At 47.5% G+C, this 17823-nt stretch overlaps 1 protein-coding gene across 1 annotated transcript in view; it reads left to right on the forward strand.

The window, feature by feature from the left end:
- Positions 1-10114: 10114 nt before the first annotated feature.
- Positions 10115-17823, forward strand: part of mgp (matrix Gla protein) — a 22319-nt gene continuing 14610 nt past the window's right edge. The window contains exon 1 of the mRNA XM_072442252.1: positions 10115-10275. The gene's annotated coding sequence lies outside the window, so the exon portion shown is untranslated. The remainder of the gene's footprint in view (positions 10276-17823) is intronic.

A 17823-nucleotide genomic window follows, 5' to 3' on the forward strand; every position in this document is an offset into this window, starting at 1 on the left:
GTCCAACATCACCTCATGTCCAACATCACCTCATGTCCAACATCACCTCATGTCCAACATCACCTCATGTCCAACATCACCTCATGTCCAACACCACCTCATGTCCAACATCACCTCATGTCCAACACCACCTCATGTCCAACACCACCTCATGTCCAACACCACCTCATGTCCAACATCACCTCATGTCCAACATCACCTCATGTCCAACACCACCTCATGTCCAACATCACCTCATGTCCAACACCACCTCATGTCCAACACCACCTCATGTCCAACATCACCTCATGTCCAACACCACCTCATGTCCAACACCACCTCATGTCCAACACCACCTCATGTCCAACATCACCTCATGTCCAACACCACCTCATGTCCAACATCACCTCATGTCCAACACCACCTCATGTCCAACACCACCTCATGTCCAACATCACCTCATGTCCAACATCACCTCATGTCCAACATCACCTCATGTCCAACACCACCTCATGTCCAACATCACCTCATGTCCAACACCACCTCATGTCCAACACCACCTCATGTCCAACACCACCTCATGTCCAACACCACCTCATGTCCAACATCACCTCATGTCCAACACCACCTCATGTCCAACACCATCTCATGTCCAACACCACCTCATGTCCAACATCACCTCATGTCCAACATCACCTCATGTCCAACACCACCTCATGTCCAACACCACCTCATGTCCAACACCACCTCATGTCCAACATCACCTCATGTCCAACACCACCTCATGTCCAACACCACCTCATGTCCAACATCACCTCATGTCCAACACCACCTCATGTCCAACACCACCTCATGTCCAACACCACCTCATGTCCAACACCACCTCATGTCCAACATCACCTCATGTCCAACACCACCTCATGTCCAACACCACCTCATGTCCAACACCACCTCATGTCCAACACCACCTCATGTCCAACATCACCTCATGTCCAACACCACCTCATGTCCAACACCACCTCATGTCCAACATCACCTCATGTCCAACACCACCTCATGTCCAACACCACCTCATGTCCAACATCACCTCATGTCCAACATCACCTCATGTCCAACATCACCTCATGTCCAACACCACCTCATGTCCAACATCACCTCATGTCCAACACCACCTCATGTCCAACACCACCTCATGTCCAACATCACCTCATGTCCAACACCACCTCATGTCCAACACCACCTCATGTCCAACATCACCTCATGTCCAACACCACCTCATGTCCAACATCACCTCATGTCCAACACCACCTCATGTCCAACACCACCTCATGTCCAACATCACCTCATGTCCAACACCACCTCATGTCCAACACCACCTCATGTCCAACATCACCTCATGTCCAACATCACCTCATGTCCAACATCACCTCATGTCCAACACCACCTCATGTCCAACATCACCTCATGTCCAACACCACCTCATGTCCAACACCACCTCATGTCCAACACCACCTCATGTCCAACATCACCTCATGTCCAACATCACCTCATGTCCAACACCACCTCATGTCCAACACCACCTCATGTCCAACACCACCTCATGTCCAACACCACCTCATGTCCAACACCACCTCATGTCCAACACCACCTCATGTCCAACACCACCTCATGTCCAACATCACCTCATGTCCAACACCACCTCATGTCCAACACCACCTCATGTCCAACACCACCTCATGTCCAACACCACCTCATGTCCAACATCACCTCATGTCCAACACCACCTCATGTCCAACACCACCTCATGTCCAACACCACCTCATGTCCAACATCACCTCATGTCCAACATCACCTCATGTCCAACACCACCTCATGTCCAACACCACCTCATGTCCAACACCACCTCATGTCCAACACCACCTCATGTCCAACATCACCTCATGTCCAACATCACCTCATGTCCAACACCACCTCATGTCCAACATCACCTCATGTCCAACACCACCTCATGTCCAACATCACCTCATGTCCAACACCACCCACAGCCTCCACCAGCTCCACAGCCTGAAGTGATAACTCCTCCTTCTCGCTCGGGCCTGTCGTCCTGTCACGTGCCCGTTATTAAACTGTATTAACTCCTCCTTCTCGCTCGGGCCTGTCGTCCTGTCACGTGCCCGTTATTAAACTGTATTAACTCCTCCTTCTCGCTCGGGCCTGTCGTCCTGTCACGTGCCCGTTATTAAACTGTATTAACTCCTCCTTCTCGCTCGGGCCTGTCGTCCTGTCACGTGCCCGTTATTAAACTGTATTAACTCCTCCTTCTCGCTCGGGCCTGTCGTCCTGTCACGTGCCCGTTATTAAACTGTATTAACTCCTCCTTCTCGCTCGGGCCTGTCGTCCTGTCACGTGCCCGTTATTAAACTGTATTAACTCCTCCTTCTCGCTCGGGCCTGTCGTCCTGACTCCTGCCCATTCATTTATCCACATTTGTATCGGGACGCTCCGGTTGGATGTTGTTTTTCTCACAGCTTTCGCTCATCGCTCGACTAATGATGTTTATGTCTTGGATTGCGGCTCATAAATCCACCAATCTGTTCTCGTTCATTATTCATGTGACGTGTGAGCGATGCAGGATTCGCCCTCGGCTACTTTGACATCCACATTTCCAGGCTGCAGTTTGTACTCATAAATACTTAAATAGTCCATAACAATGCGACTGCACCATTGTGCTTTCAGGCAGTCATTAAGAGTCAGGAAGCACGGAGACACATTACACATTACATAAGCTGTGAGTGGTGAGTGGTGATTGGACCTGACCCCACCTGACCCCACCTGACCCCACCTGACCCCACCTGACCCCACCTGACCCCAGAGGAGACATACATAGAGAGTATAAATGTCATCAGCCTGGAATACTGTGGAAACTCATTATAAACTCGTTATAAACTCTGCAGAACACAGAGCGATGGACGCGATTCTCAACGTCTGGGTACATTTTAACATCCTATATTAATCATTATCTTGAACAAAAATGTATCGTACAAATTCGATCAAAGATTTTAGTTTTTAATACGAACAGTTTGTATTATTGATTGACGGTGACAACGTCCAGATTCGGTCTAAATGTAAACACAGAGAACAAAATCGAGACATTTATTAAAAAAGACTAGAATTATTGCACAACAAATAAGTCAAATTAAGCCAAATGTAATGTTTCGAATGTCATATAATTTGGGGACAATCCTTGATCGTTGCAGTTTGAGTCGTTCCTTTCTTTGTCATGGCGTTCTCCCACAGCCGGGAGAACGCTCCAGAAGTATCATGTATTGTGTCCATGGAAAGGGTTTTGAGGCCCAAATACATCGTTCTGAAATGTTTCTACAACAAAGAAGATGATCTCTGTGGTAAATTTACTTCCTCTGGGTAAAATGTGGTGCGTTTCGGGATGTGAAGCAAAATCAAGTCAGTGTCTGTTTATGTCAGTGTGAATAACTGTAAACGTTGGAACAGTAAGTTATTAAAATGAAAGAACATTTTAAAATGTCACTTTTGTTTTATTGTTAGTCAATAATTGTGTGTAATCGTTATATCGTGATGTTATTCCTCAAAATATTTTAACCCAATTCGACATTGTGACAGCTTGACCTTCGTTTATTTCCTGTGCTCAGAAGTCAGTAAAACGAGAGATTATTTTATATAATTTGAAGTCTGGTCTCTTTGATCCTGTCCAGTACATCCTCCTCCTCCTCTTCTCCAGGCATTCTCCCTTTCATGCTGTTTTCGTCTCGTAAGTAAGGCAGTTTTCTTCTAGAATAACATATCATGTTCACGCTGCACAATGTCGTACTCAGTGTGATGAAAGCCTGAAGTGTTTGTGTGTAACTGAATCCAAGCATTTTGGACTGAACACAATCGAATTCCCCACAACCCAAAGCGTCTTTTCTATAGCGATTACATCCACTGACACCTCGTTCTTCCATTGCAGGATCGTGTTCTGAGGTGAGACACTTCCTCCATCCAGAATCAACTTAAGACTCCCTCCTCTGCACTGCCTCCCTCTTAAGAGCGCTGAGGGTCGTTTTAGAGCTGGAGTTGTTCTTCCCTCGTCAGGCCGACTGTAGAGGGGTCAGGCCGACTGTAGATGGGTCAGGCCGACTGTAGAGGGACTGTAGAGGGGTCAGGCCGACTGTAGAGGGACTGTAGAGGGGTCAGGCCGACTGTAGAGGGACTGTAGAGGGGTCAGGCCGACTGTAGAGGGACTGTAGAGGGGTCAGGCCGACTGTAGAGGGACTGTAGAGGGGTCAGGCCGACTGTAGAGGGATCAGACCGACTGTAGAGGGACTGTAGAGGGGTCAGGCCGACTGTAGAGGGGTCAGGCCGACTGTAGAGGGACTGTAGAGGGGTCAGGCCGACTGTAGAGGGATCAGACCGATTGTAGAGGGACTGTAGAGGGGTCAGGCCGACTGTAGAGGGGTCAGGCCGACTGTAGAGGGACTGTAGAGGGGTCAGGCCGACTGTAGAGGGGTCAGGCCGACTGTAGAGGGACTGTAGAGGGGTCAGGCCGACTGTAGAGGGGTCAGGCCGACTGTAAAGGGACTGTAGAGGGGTCAGGCCAACTGTAGAGGGGTCAGGCCGACTGTAGAGGGACTGTAGAGGGGTCAGGCTGACTGTAGAGCGGTCAGGCCGACTGTAGAAGGGTCAGGCCGACTGTAGAGGGGTCAGGCCGACTGTAGAGGGGTCAGGCCGACTGTAGAGGGGTCAGGCCGACTGTAGAGGGACTGTAGAGGGGTCAGGCTGACTGTAGAGGGGTCAGGCCGACTGTAGAGGGACTGTAGAGGGGTCAGGCTGACTGTAGAGGGGTCAGGCCGACTGTAGAGGGGTCAGGCCGACTGTAGAGGGATCAGACCGACTGTAGAGGGACTGTAGAGGGGTCAGGCCGACTGTAGAGGGGTCAGGCCGACTGTAGAGGGACTGTAGAGGGGTCAGGCCGACTGTAGAGGGATCAGACCGATTGTAGAGGGACTGTAGAGGGGTCAGGCCGACTGTAGAGGGGTCAGGCCGACTGTAGAGGGACTGTAGAGGGGTCAGGCCGACTGTAGAGGGGTCAGGCCGACTGTAGAGGGACTGTAGAGGGGTCAGGCCGACTGTAGAGGGGTCAGGCCGACTGTAAAGGGACTGTAGAGGGGTCAGGCCAACTGTAGAGGGGTCAGGCCGACTGTAGAGGGACTGTAGAGGGGTCAGGCTGACTGTAGAGCGGTCAGGCCGACTGTAGAAGGGTCAGGCCGACTGTAGAGGGGTCAGGCCGACTGTAGAGGGGTCAGGCCGACTGTAGAGGGGTCAGGCCGACTGTAGAGGGACTGTAGAGGGGTCAGGCTGACTGTAGAGGGGTCAGGCCGACTGTAGAGGGACTGTAGAGGGGTCAGGCTGACTGTAGAGGGGTCAGGCCGACTGTAGAGGGGTCAGGCCGACTGTAGAGGGGTCAGGCCGACTGTAGAGGGACTGTAGAGGGGTCAGGCCGACTGTAGAGGGACTGTAGAGGGGTCAGGCCGACTGTAGAGGGGTCAGGCCGACTGTAGAGGGGTCAGGCCGACTGTAGAGGGACTCTAGAGGGGTCAGGCTGACTGTAGAGGGGTCAGGCCGACTGTAGAGGGGTCAGGCTGACTGTAGAGGGACTGTAGAGGGGTCAGGCCGACTGTAGAGGGGTCAGGCCGACTGTAGAGGGGTCAGGCCGACTGTAGAGGGACTGTAGAGGGGTCAGGCTGACTGTAGAGGGGTCAGGCCGACTGTAGAGGGGTCAGGCTGACTGTAGAGGGACTGTAGAGGGGTCAGGCCGACTGTAGAGGGGTCAGGCCGACTGTAGAGGGGTCAGGCCGACTGTAGAGGGACTGTAGAGGGGTCAGGCTGACTGTAGAGGGGTCAGGCCGACTGTAGAGGGGTCAGGCTGACTGTAGAGGGGTCAGGCCGACTGTAGAGGGGTCAGGCTGACTGTAGAGGGGTCAGGCCGACTGTAGAGGGACTGTAGAGGGGTCAGGCTGACTGTAGAGGGGTCAGGCCGACTTTATGCTGAATGCTGAAGATAACATGCTGAAGATAACATGCTGAATATAACATGCTGAAGATAACATGCTGAAGATAACATGCTGAAGATAACATGCTGTAGATAACATGCTGAAGATAACATGCTGAATATAACATGCTGAATATAACATGCTGAATATAACATGCTGAATATAACATGCTGAATATAACATGCTGAATATAACATGCTGAATATAACATGCTGTAGATAACATGCTGAATATAACATGCTGAATATAACATGCTGAATATAACATGCTGAATATAACATGCTGAAGATAACATGCTGAAGATAACATGCTGAAGATAACATGCTGTAGATAACATGCTGAATATAACATGCTGAATATAACATACTGAATATAACATGCTGAAGATAACATGCTGAAGATAACATGCTGAAGATATATGTATATGTATATGTATATGTATATGTATATGTATATGTATATGTATATGTATATGTATATGTATATGTATATGTATATGTATATGTATGAATATGCTGTGGCTCATGTTGTTTGCCCACAGCCTGTGAACAAAACGCTGAAGCTGAAAAAGAGTCTTTGTGTGTAACAGAGTTGAATTGTGGGTAATTGTGTGTGTACAGGCTCCAGGGTGAAGGGTAATGACTCATGTTGGCCAGTGGAGGGCGTCGTTCATTCAGCAGAGCATGAGACTGAGTCTGTTGTTGTTGTTGTTGTGGTTGCTGCTGCTGCACAGGACAGGACAGGAGAGGACAGGAGGGGACAGGAGAGGAGAGGACAGGAGAGGACAGGAGGGGACAGGAGAGGAGAGGACAGGAGGGGACAGGAGAGGACAGGAGGGGACAGGAGAGGACAGGAGGGGACAGGAGAGGACAGGAGGGGACAGGAGAGGAGAGGACAGGAGGGGACAGGAGAGGACAGGAGGGGACAGGAGGGGACAGGAGAGGACAGGAGAGGACAGGACAGGAGAGGAGAGGAGAGGGCAGGAGGGGACAGGAGAGGAGAGGAGAGGGCAGGAGGGGACAGGAGAGGACAGGAGGGGACAGGAGAGGGCAGGAGAGGACAGGAGAGGAGAGGAGAGGACAGGAGGGGAGAGGACAGGAGGGGACAGGAGAGGAGAGGAGAGGACAGGAGGGGACAGGAGAGGGCAGGAGAGGACAGGAGAACACAGGAGAGGAGAGGACAGGACAGGAGGGGACAGGAGAGGAGAGGACAGGACAGGACAGGAGAGGACAGGAGAGGAGAGGAGAGGACAGGAGGGGAGAGGAGAGGACAGGAGGGGACAGGAGAGGGCAGGAGAGGACAGGAGATGAGAACACAGGAGAGGACAGGAGAGGAGAGGACAGGACAGGAGGGGACAGGAGAGGAGAGGACAGGAGGGGACAGGAGAGGAGAGGAGAGGACAGGAGGGGACAGGAGAGGGCAGGAGAGGAGAGGAGAGGACAGGACAGGAGAGGGCAGGAGAGGACAGGACAGGAGAGGACAGGAGGGGACAGGAGAGGACAGGACAGGAGAGGACAGGAGGGGACAGGAGAGGACAGGAGGGGACAGGAGAGGACAGGAGGGGGCAGGAGAGGACAGGAGAGGACAGGACAGGAGAGGACAGGAGAGGACAGGAGGGGACAGGAGAGGACAGGAGGGGACAGGAGAGGACAGGAGAGGACAGGACAGGAGAGGACAGGAGGGGACAGGAGGGGACAGGAGAGGACAGGAGGGGACAGGAGAGGACAGGAGAGGACAGGACAGGAGAGGACAGGAGGGGACAGGAGGGGACAGGAGAGGACAGGAGGGGACAGGAGGGGACAGGAGGGGACAGGAGAGGACAGGAGGGGACAGGAGAGGCTTGGCTTGTGTGTGGCAGCTTTGTGTGTATCAGATTAGTTTGATTCAGATTAGGCCGAGAAGTTCAAGCACAAAATACTTCTGACTCACTAACTCAGATATAACGTTATGTCAATATGTTCAGACACAATCCCAATTTCAACTGCAGCTAAACTTTCATGCATTTTTCAATATAAAAGACACTCTTTTCCTCAGTTAAACTCTGCACACATGAACACTGCACGTTCTGCAGTGTCCGCGGCTCTTAAAGTGCTCCGTTTAGTGTTGAGTAGAGGTTATTGGGTGCAAGTATCTGGGTCCTCTCCAGCTCCTCTGTGCAGCTCTGTGCAGCTCTGTGCAGCTCTGGGCAGCTCTGGGCAGCTCTAGGTAGCTCTGTGCAGTGCTGTGCAGCTCTGTGCAGCTCTGTGCAGCTCTGTGCAGCTCTGGGCAGCTCTAGGTAGCTCTGTGCAGTGCTGTGCAGCTCTGTGCAGCTCTGTGCAGCTCTGGGCAGCTCTGTGCAGTGCTGTGCAGCTCTGTGCAGCTCTGGGCAGCTCTGTGCAGCGCTGTGCAGCGCTGTGCAGCTCTGTGCAGCTGCGTGTCACACTCTCATACACACGTGTGATTATCCAGGCCAAACTTAAACCACACAGACCGGGCTTAGAGGAAAAATGTCAATACAACTTAGATGGCCATTATTATAACCTCCCCACAGACTCATTTCCTCGTGCGCTGCCATCAAACACCCAACATGCAACAGCAAAATAAACTGTTTTGTTGTTGTTGTTTTTGTTGTAGTTGCATTATTAAAACCTAATAAAAGAATATGTATAACATAAGATTCATGTTAAACATTCATACATTGCTGTTGCATTCAGGATACAGTTCATATCTGATACAATCATCTCCTTATTATTAGTCAAAACAAGCCATTTTTAAGCCTCTTTAGGACAAATAATCAAGTATTCTCTGGAACACTTTCTGTGAACTTAAATGGCTTTGCTTTATTACAGAGCAGCCTTGTTAAGAGGATCTTTGTCTTCTGCATTTGACCCATTCATCCGCTGCCGTGGCAACCTGTCAGGAGCAGCACATGGGACCCATCTCCACATCGTGTGCTAGTCTTGGTCAGGACTGTAGCTGGAGGGTTGTGGACCCCCCAGACGTGAGGAGAAACACACTGTGCTAAACACAGAACGACCCGCTCAGCCTGGAGGTGGAACCTGCTGTGAGGCAAGCGCGCTAACCACTCCACCACCGTGCATATGCTACAATTTACTGTTTTTAAACTGACCTTTTCACAAAGAAAGATTAGGCCCAATATAATAATTATGCAGACCTAGCTAAGATATTTTGGCACATTCTTGTTGCTGAATTTAAAGTGTATATTCACATTATCTGGGAGCATGGCCTCCAAGTTTAGAAACGGCAGAACAAACCCGAGCACAGTTGAGTTGGCGTTGTTGGTTTAATGATATAGAACATCCAGCCAAGAGGAAAGAAAATAGTAGAAAAAAAAGAATCCACTACTTATTTTCTGAAATGGAAGAACGTCAAACATGATAAGACAGTGCTCAAGATGAAACATGCAGTTAGTTTATTTGAGGTGAAGTGAACGGGTGAGTCTGGAGGAAATTCCCCTCTCGTCTGTTGCACTTAGATGAGGCCGATAAAAGGGCCGTCTGTCTGGGACGCTTTGTTTGTGCCGCCTAATTGCGAGATAGTGCCGTGAGTAGGTGGTGCGTGAAAAGTGTTGTGTGAGATTCCTGGTAGGCTTGTTACAGTTGGCACAGTGGAAAAGCAGAAACTTAGATTGATCTGTGATAAATGCGGGTGCAATGCAGGTGATATCTCCTTAAGCGCCCCCTTGTGCCTCACAACCGCTCCTCCTGCCGTTTCAACCAAAATACTGCAGGTTTTCACATGTTTATTGCTTAAAATCTGTCCTGTATTTTAGCCTGTTGCCACCACCTTCTTGTCTCCATGGAGATGAGTGGGTTTAATGCCACACTGCCATTCTGTGGAATCAAAGATATCCAAAGATGCAATCATGGCGGGCCCTGACCACAAAAGTCACATTATGCACCTTTTGTATGCACCTTCATGTTTACAAATGCAACATTGTTTTATGCAATAGCTCACATTTTAACACTAATTTGTGTGGTACAAAATGTCAAACAATTACATCTAATTACAGCTCCCTGCGCTCGCCCGGTGGAGCTGTGCATGCCTGCGTGTTGTGCTGATTGTAGGTTGCAGTGGAGATTAGAGGATCTGACCTCTGCTTGTGTCTGTCAAACTGTGGACCTGACGCTCTGAGAAGTGCCTTGGTGAAGATGAGGTGCTAAGTCAACACCATTGCAGCTGGAAGGACGAGTGGAACAGTTTCTTCGAAGTGTGCAGCGGCAGCACGGTGAGACTATTCAAATATTATGATTCTAGACCAAATGTGGCTTATTTGTGGGATCTTGACAGAGTAAACGGAGCATAAAATCCAAAACTCAGGACCAAAACATTGCATTGGGGACAAAACACCATGAACTAATGCAGAGATAAACCTAATCTAAACCCAGTCCAAGACTGTCTGACCTGTTGTACAGTTGTGTACAACAGTGGTGTATTTCCTGCACCCTGCTATGTACAAAAGGGGTGTGAGTGGGTGGTTGGATGTGGTTGAGAAGCTTTGAGAAGCTTTGAGAAGCTTGTCGAACTAATAAAGCAAAATATAGCTTATCCAAGCCATTATTATTAGGCTACTTTTAAGAACCAAAGTGAAAACCGGACTAAATTTGGATTAAATCAATGGCAAAATCCAGGACCCCATATGCAGTCCCACTTATTCACTGATGTATATGTATGTATGTACTGATTGTTCTTTGTTTGAATCAGGACAAATCTGTGCATACTGTATGTAAACATTATAATGATGGCTTCCATTTAAATCGATCTATTTGTGGCAATAGTATATATCATGTATCATTATGGTTGTTTAAGTATATAATCATGCATAAATGGGCACAGTGTTTTTCTGTTACCTGGCAATTAGGGCTCCAGTGGGAGTGATCCAGGTTTTGAATATGACATTCACTACGGTGGCCCTGAGAGGACATCTCTGAGCACATCCAGATGTGGTATAATTCTATCTATTTGAGGCACTGATATTTTTATGGGTTGTCCTTCATTGGAAAGACTTTAAATTTAAATTTCAATGTGGAAACATTTGTGAAAACCGTTCCTTAAAGGGATTATGATGTTTGTACAGTACTGTACTGTACTGTACTGTACTGTACTGTACTGTACTGTAAGTACTGTAAGTACTGTACAGTACTGTACTGTACTGCCAAAGTTTTATTGATGATTTTACTGAGATGCTTTCAGTCATATGCACAGACTTTGATGGTTTGGTCATTACAGGTGATTTTCAATGTGCATGTTGATAATATTTGTGACAGAAACGCTAAAGAGCTTGATGCTGTCCTTGAAACCTTCAGTCTTACTCAGCATGTGAGAGGCCCCACCCACAGCAAAGGACACACTCTAGATCTCATAATTACAAAGGGGGTAAATATTTCAAATGTTAATGTGATCGATGTTGCTCTGTCTGATCATTTCTGTGTCTTCTTTGACCTGTCTGTTTCTCCCAAACCTCCGGTTGGTCCTGCAGTTGTTCAGAGGAGACACATAAGTGATGGCACAGGTGCACTGTTTATGGAAATGATAAACTTTGAAAATGTCTCATGTTCTAATGTAAATGATTTGTTGAACTCTGTTACATCTAGTGTTTTGAATGTTCTGGACACCATCGCCCCTATAAAGGCTAAAATTGTTAAAAATAAGCAGAAGGCGCCGTGGAGAAATGATGATTCGGTCAGGGCACAGAAAAGGGAGTGCCGCAGGGCCGAACGGAAATGGCGCAAGTCAAAGCTCCAGGTTCAAAAAGAGATTTACAAAGAAAAGCTGAACATGTACAACCTAATTTTATGTAGAACTAGGGAAAGATATTTTTCTGAAATAATTGGAAGCTGCAGTAACAACTCGCGTGTCCTGTTTGCCACAGTAAACAGATTAACAAACCCTCCAGCTCAGCTGCCGTTAGAACTCATTTCCACATCCAAGTGTAATGAGTTTGCATTATTCTTTAATGACAAAGTTCAGGGCATTAAAAATGTTATAAATCCCACAATGCAAAAAATTACCCTAAAACCACCAAGACACTTAGAGCTAACTCACTTTGCACCAGTAACTGACAAAACTGTCCATGAGATCATCACCAGTCTGAGTTCATCTACATGCTGCCTTGATGTGTTACCCACCAGATTTCTAAAGTCTGTGCTGAACAGTTTGTTAGCACCATTCACTCACATAGTTAACATGTCGCTTCAATCTGGAACATTCCCAATGTCTTTGAAAACTGCGGTCATAAAGCCTCTCCTAAAGAAGAGCAGTCTTGATGCCGCAGTACTGAGTCATTACCGGCCCATCTCTAATCTGCCATTTTTGGGCAAAGTCCTTGAAAAGGTTGTTTACCAACAGCTCACAGATTTCCTCTTAATAAACAACTCATTTGATGTTTTTCAGTCAGGTTTTAGACCTCATCACAGCACTGAGACTGCTCTTGTCAAGGTGACAAATGACATCCGCCTGAACACTGACACGGGCAAAGCCTCAGTCTTAATTCTGTTAGATCTGAGTGCTGCTTTTGACACTGTCGATCATGGGATCCTCTTACAGAGACTAGAGGACTGGGTGGGCATCACTGGCACTGCCCTAAACTGGTTAAGGTCCTATCTGGAAGACAGGAAGTACTTTGTTGAAATTGGTAGCTGTGTCTCAGACCACATGACCCTGACCTGTGGAGTGCCCCAAGGGTCAGTCCTGGGTCCCCTTCTGTTCAACCTCTACATGCTGCCGTTAGGTCAGTTGATACGCAGTGAAAATGTGTCCTATCACAATTATGCAGACGACACTCAGATCTATGTTTCACTGTCGGCAGGTGACTATGGACCAGTAGATTCACTCTGTCACTGCATCCAACAGATCAGTTTGTGGAGGCAAAACAACTTTCTCCAGCTGAACTCAGACAAGACTGAAATAATCGTTTTTGGCCCACAGAAACAAAGAGAAAGTGTTAGCGGTCACCTCCAGAGTCTCGCTCTAAAACCTACAAACCAAATTAGAAATCTGGGGGTAATAATGGACTCAGACTTGAACTTTAATAGCCACGTCAAATCAATAACATCAGCAGCTTTTTACCATCTAAAAAACATTGCCAAAATCAAAAATATAGTGTCAAAACCAGATTTAGAGAGACTTAGCCACACGTTTGTCTCCAGTAGATTAGACTACTGTAACGGCCTGCTCACTGGTCTCTCCAAACGAGCTGTAAAACAGCTGCAGTACATCCAGAACGCTGCTGCTCGGGTCCTGACTAGAACCAGGAAGTACCATCACATTAGTCCTGTTCTCAGGTCTCTGCACTGCCCCCTGTGGCTCAGAGAATAGACTTTAAAGCAGCTCTGCTTGTGTACAAGTCTCTCCATGGCCTAGCACCAAAGTACATCTTGGATATGTTAGTGCCATATGAACCATCTCGGACTCTGAGGACCTCAGGGACCGGCCTCCTGCTGGTGCCCAGAGTCAGGACAAAACATGGGGAATCTGCGTTTCAGTTTTATGCAGCTAAAATCTGGAACAGTCTTCCTGAAGATGTGAGACAGGCTTCTACTCTGACAATGTTCAAATCTAAGCTAAAAACAGTTTTGTTTAGCTGCGCATATGACTGAAAGGATTTTTTCTTTGCACTCTTCTCTTTTGTTTGTGATTTTATTAGTTTAGAAAATCAGTTGGATTGATAATTTTTAATTTAGTTAATTTTATTGTAGTTAATTTTTATCTTTGCACTCTTCTCTTTTGTTTGTGATTTTATTAGTTTAGAAAATCAGTTGGATTGATAATTTTTAATTTAGTTAATTTTATTGTATTTCTGTAATTTCTTGAATGCATTTTTCCTGCTGTGAAGCACTTTGAATTGCCTTGTGTATGAAATGTGCTCTACAAATAAACTTGCCTTGCCTTGCCTTACTGTACTGTACTGTACTGTAAGTACTGTAAGTACTGTACTGTACTGTACTGTACTGTACAGTAAGTACTGTACTGTACTGTAAGTACTGTACTGTACAGTAAGTACTGTACTGTACTGTACTGTACTGTAAGTACTGTACTGTAAGTACTGTACTGTACTGTACTGTAAGTACTGTACTGTACTGTACTGTACTGTACTGTAAGTACTGTACTGTAAGTACTGTACTGTACTGTACTGTACTGTACTGTAAGTACTATACTGTACTGTACAGTAAGTACTGTACTGTACTGTAAGTACTGTACTGTAAGTACTGTACTGTACTGTAAGTACTGTACTGTACTGTACAGTAAGTACTGTACTGTACTGTACTGTAAGTACTATACTGTACTGTACAGTAAGTACTGTACTGTACTGTAAGTACTGTACTGTAAGTACTGTACTGTACTGTACTGTAAGTACTGTACTGTACTGTACAGTAAGTACTGTACTGTACTGTACTGTAAGTACAACTGATGCTGTGAAAGTAGATGTTTGTCTCTCATTTTCATCAGACACAAACTCACAATTTCAATTCAATTTATTTTTGTAACGCCCAAAATCACAACAGCAGTTGTCTCGGAGGGCGAAAAACAGATTGAACAATGTTCATAAGGACGAGGGGCGATGTCCCAGCATCCGGTGTCTTCAGACAAATGTCCCAGCATCCCCTGTCCTTAGACAAATGTCCCAAGCTCCCCTGTCCTTAGACAAATGTCCTAAGCTCCCCTGTCCTTAGACACATGTCCTAAGCTCCCCTGTCCTTAGACAAATGTCCTAAGCTCCCCTGTCCTTAGACACATGTCCTAAGCTCCCCGGTCCTTAGACAAATGTCCTAAGCTCCCCTGTCCTTAGACACATGTCCCAAGCTCCCCTGTCCTTAGACCCTCCTTCCGGGCCAGAAAAAACTACCAAAGCTCCTTGTGATAAAGTATAAAGAGAGACAGTGGAGCTGGAGCCACTCAGGAGGAGAACCAGTTCTTCAGGAGGAGAACTAGTTCTTCAGGAGGAGAACTAGTTCTTTAGGAGGAGAACCAGTTCTTCCAGGCAGATAAAGAACCGTTCTTCAGGAGTAGAGACCGTTTCTCCAGGGAGTCGAGCATCTGGATCCACAGGTCATCGCGGGAAGTGGGAAGAGAAGAAGAAAAGGCAATGAACAGTTTGCAAGTGGAATTAAATATTAAATATTGTTTGATAGAATAAGTATTCAGAAGCAGAGGATAGTGCTCAAGCTGCCATACATCCCCCAGAGTTGCTCCTAGGGCAGCATAGCTGAAACTGTAGGTTTATATTCCTGTTCCTAACTGGCCTGACCATAAGTCATTTCAAAGAGGAACATTTTAAGCCTGGATTTAAATGAAGAGACTGTGTCGCCTCTTTAACATGGACAGGACTCTACCTCCTACTGTGCTTTTAGAGACTCTTGGAACCACCAGAAGGCTCTACCTCCTACTGTGCTTTTAGAGACTCTTGGGACCACCAGAAGGCTCTACCTCCTACTGTGCTTTTAGAGACTCTTGGGACCACCAGAAGGCTCTACCTCCTACTGTGCTTTTAGAGACTCTTGGGACCACCAGAAGGCTCTACCTCCTACTGTGCTTTTAGAGACTCTTGGCACCACCAGAAGGCTCTACCTCCTACTGTGCTTTTAGAGACTCTTGGGACCACCAGAAGGCTCTACCACCTATTGTGCTTTTAGAGACTCTTGGCACCACCAGAAGGCAAGCATGTTGAGAGTGAAGAGCTCTGATTGGATGATATGGTTCTATAGCATCTTTGAGGTGGGAGGGGCCATGTCATTTATGGCTTTGTAGGTCAGGAGGAGGAGTTTAAATGTGATTCTAAACTGGACAGGAGCCAGTGAAGAGACTCCAGCACCGGCGTAATGTGCTCTCTTCTTTTAGTTACTGTTGGTATTCTTGCTGCTGCATTTTGAACCAGTTAAAGCTTTTTATAGATCTTTTAGGACCTGCTGTGAGCAGGAGTTACAGTCTAATCTAGACGTTACAAATGCAGGAGACGTTTTCAGCATCACTTTTAGGCAGGATTCTTCTGATTTTGGCTCTTGTGCAAATGGAAATATTCTGTTTTACAAGCTTGATTTATATGAGCTTTAAATGAGAGCTCCTGGTCAAATAACACTCAGAGGTTTCTTACAGTAGAACTGGAGGCTTCAGTGTGACTATCTGCTCAGACAGAGCGTCTCGTACATGCTTAGGACCAGCACAATGACGTTTTTTTCAGGCTTAAAAAGCAGATAATTAAGTGTCATCCAGGTTTTTATCTCCTTCACACAAGCACTAAGTCTACTCGATCGCTCTGATCAGGTTTCATGGATAAATACAGCAGAGCAGTGGAAGTTAATGCCATGTGACCTGATCATGTGACCTAACGGCAGCATGTAAAGAGGAAACAGAATTGGCCCGAGTACTGATCCTTGTGGCACGCCGTAAGTTACTTTAGAGTAAGGTGAGCAGCTCTGGTTTGCAGGAACAAATTGGTACCTATCCAGTAAATGAATGAAGGGCGGTGCTGTTAGCGCGCTGGTCACTCCGACAGAAACCACATTTGGCGACAGTTTTTCTAGGATTTGTTGGAAATAACAAATCTGGAATGAAGGGGGATCTAGATTCAGAAGACCTGGTTTATACGTGTAATATGCAATAATGTGTCATTTACATTAGTAATCCATATGCTCTTTATTGCTGTGATCTGACAAATACAATTAGATTTATAAGACTATTACGGCAGCAGTGTGGTTGTGTCTGTGAAGAGTTTGCGCGGATGCTGATCCAGAACACTACTGTTATTACAGTTATTATATGATAATCAACAACATAGATCATTTTATAAATCCTGAAATCTACCAAATGGCAATGCTCTGCAACCTCCATAAATCTACATGCGGCAGCTCTGACGTTCATGTGACAGAATTCACAGGAGTGGACAACAGAGCATCACAGGCCCGGGAGGAAAGAGAGCGAGGGGCGGAGTCATGTCTACAGCGACGCCCACGATCTGACTCACTCACTCCCCTCGGCCTCTTCAAGTCAATCACCTTCAACAACACAGGCTTATTATAGGAAAATATGTTTAGTACTTTGGCTAAGTTTAGTTTTCCTGGGAGAAGTTTCTGTTTGTGTCCAACCGCTCAGCCTGATGCACCTGCCCAGCTGCAGTGACCGCTCAGAGGACGCCCAGCCGCAGTGACCGCTCAGAGGACGCCCAGCCGCAGTGACCGCTCAGAGGACGCCCAGCCGCAGTGACCGCTCAGAGGACGCCCAGCCGCAGTGACCGCTCAGAGGACGCCCAGCCGCAGTGACCGCTCAGAGGACGCCCAGAGACATTACTACACCATGTGCTGTTTGTCCAGACGTGACGCTCGAGAGCACCTGTCCTGCTCTCATCTTCACCTGCCCTGCTCTCACCTTCACCTGTCCTGCTCTCACCTTCACCTGTCCTGCTCTCACCTTCACCTGTCCTGCTCTCACCTTCACCTGCCCTGCTCTCACCTTCACCTGCCCTGCTCTCACCTTCACCTGCCCTGCTCTCACCTTCACCTGTCCTGCTCTCACCTTCACCTGCTCTCACCTTCACCTGCCCTGCTCTCACCTTCACCTGCCCTGCTCTCACCTTCACCTGCCCTGCTCTCACCTTCACCTGCCCTGCTCTCACCTTCACCTGCCCTGCTCTCACCTTCACCTGCCCTGCTCTCACCTTCACCTGCCCTGCTCTCACCTTCACCTGTCCTGCTCTCACCTTCACCTGCTCTCACCTTCACCTGTCCTGCTCTCACCTTCACCTGCCCTGCTCTCACCTTCACCTGTCCTGCTCTCACCTTCA

The sequence above is a fragment of the Eucyclogobius newberryi genome, unplaced genomic scaffold, assembly GCF_026437365.1.
Source record: "Eucyclogobius newberryi isolate DKJ021-1_F unplaced genomic scaffold, fEucNew1.0.hap1 SCAF_13, whole genome shotgun sequence".
Lineage (NCBI taxonomy): Eukaryota > Metazoa > Chordata > Actinopteri > Gobiiformes > Gobiidae > Eucyclogobius > Eucyclogobius newberryi.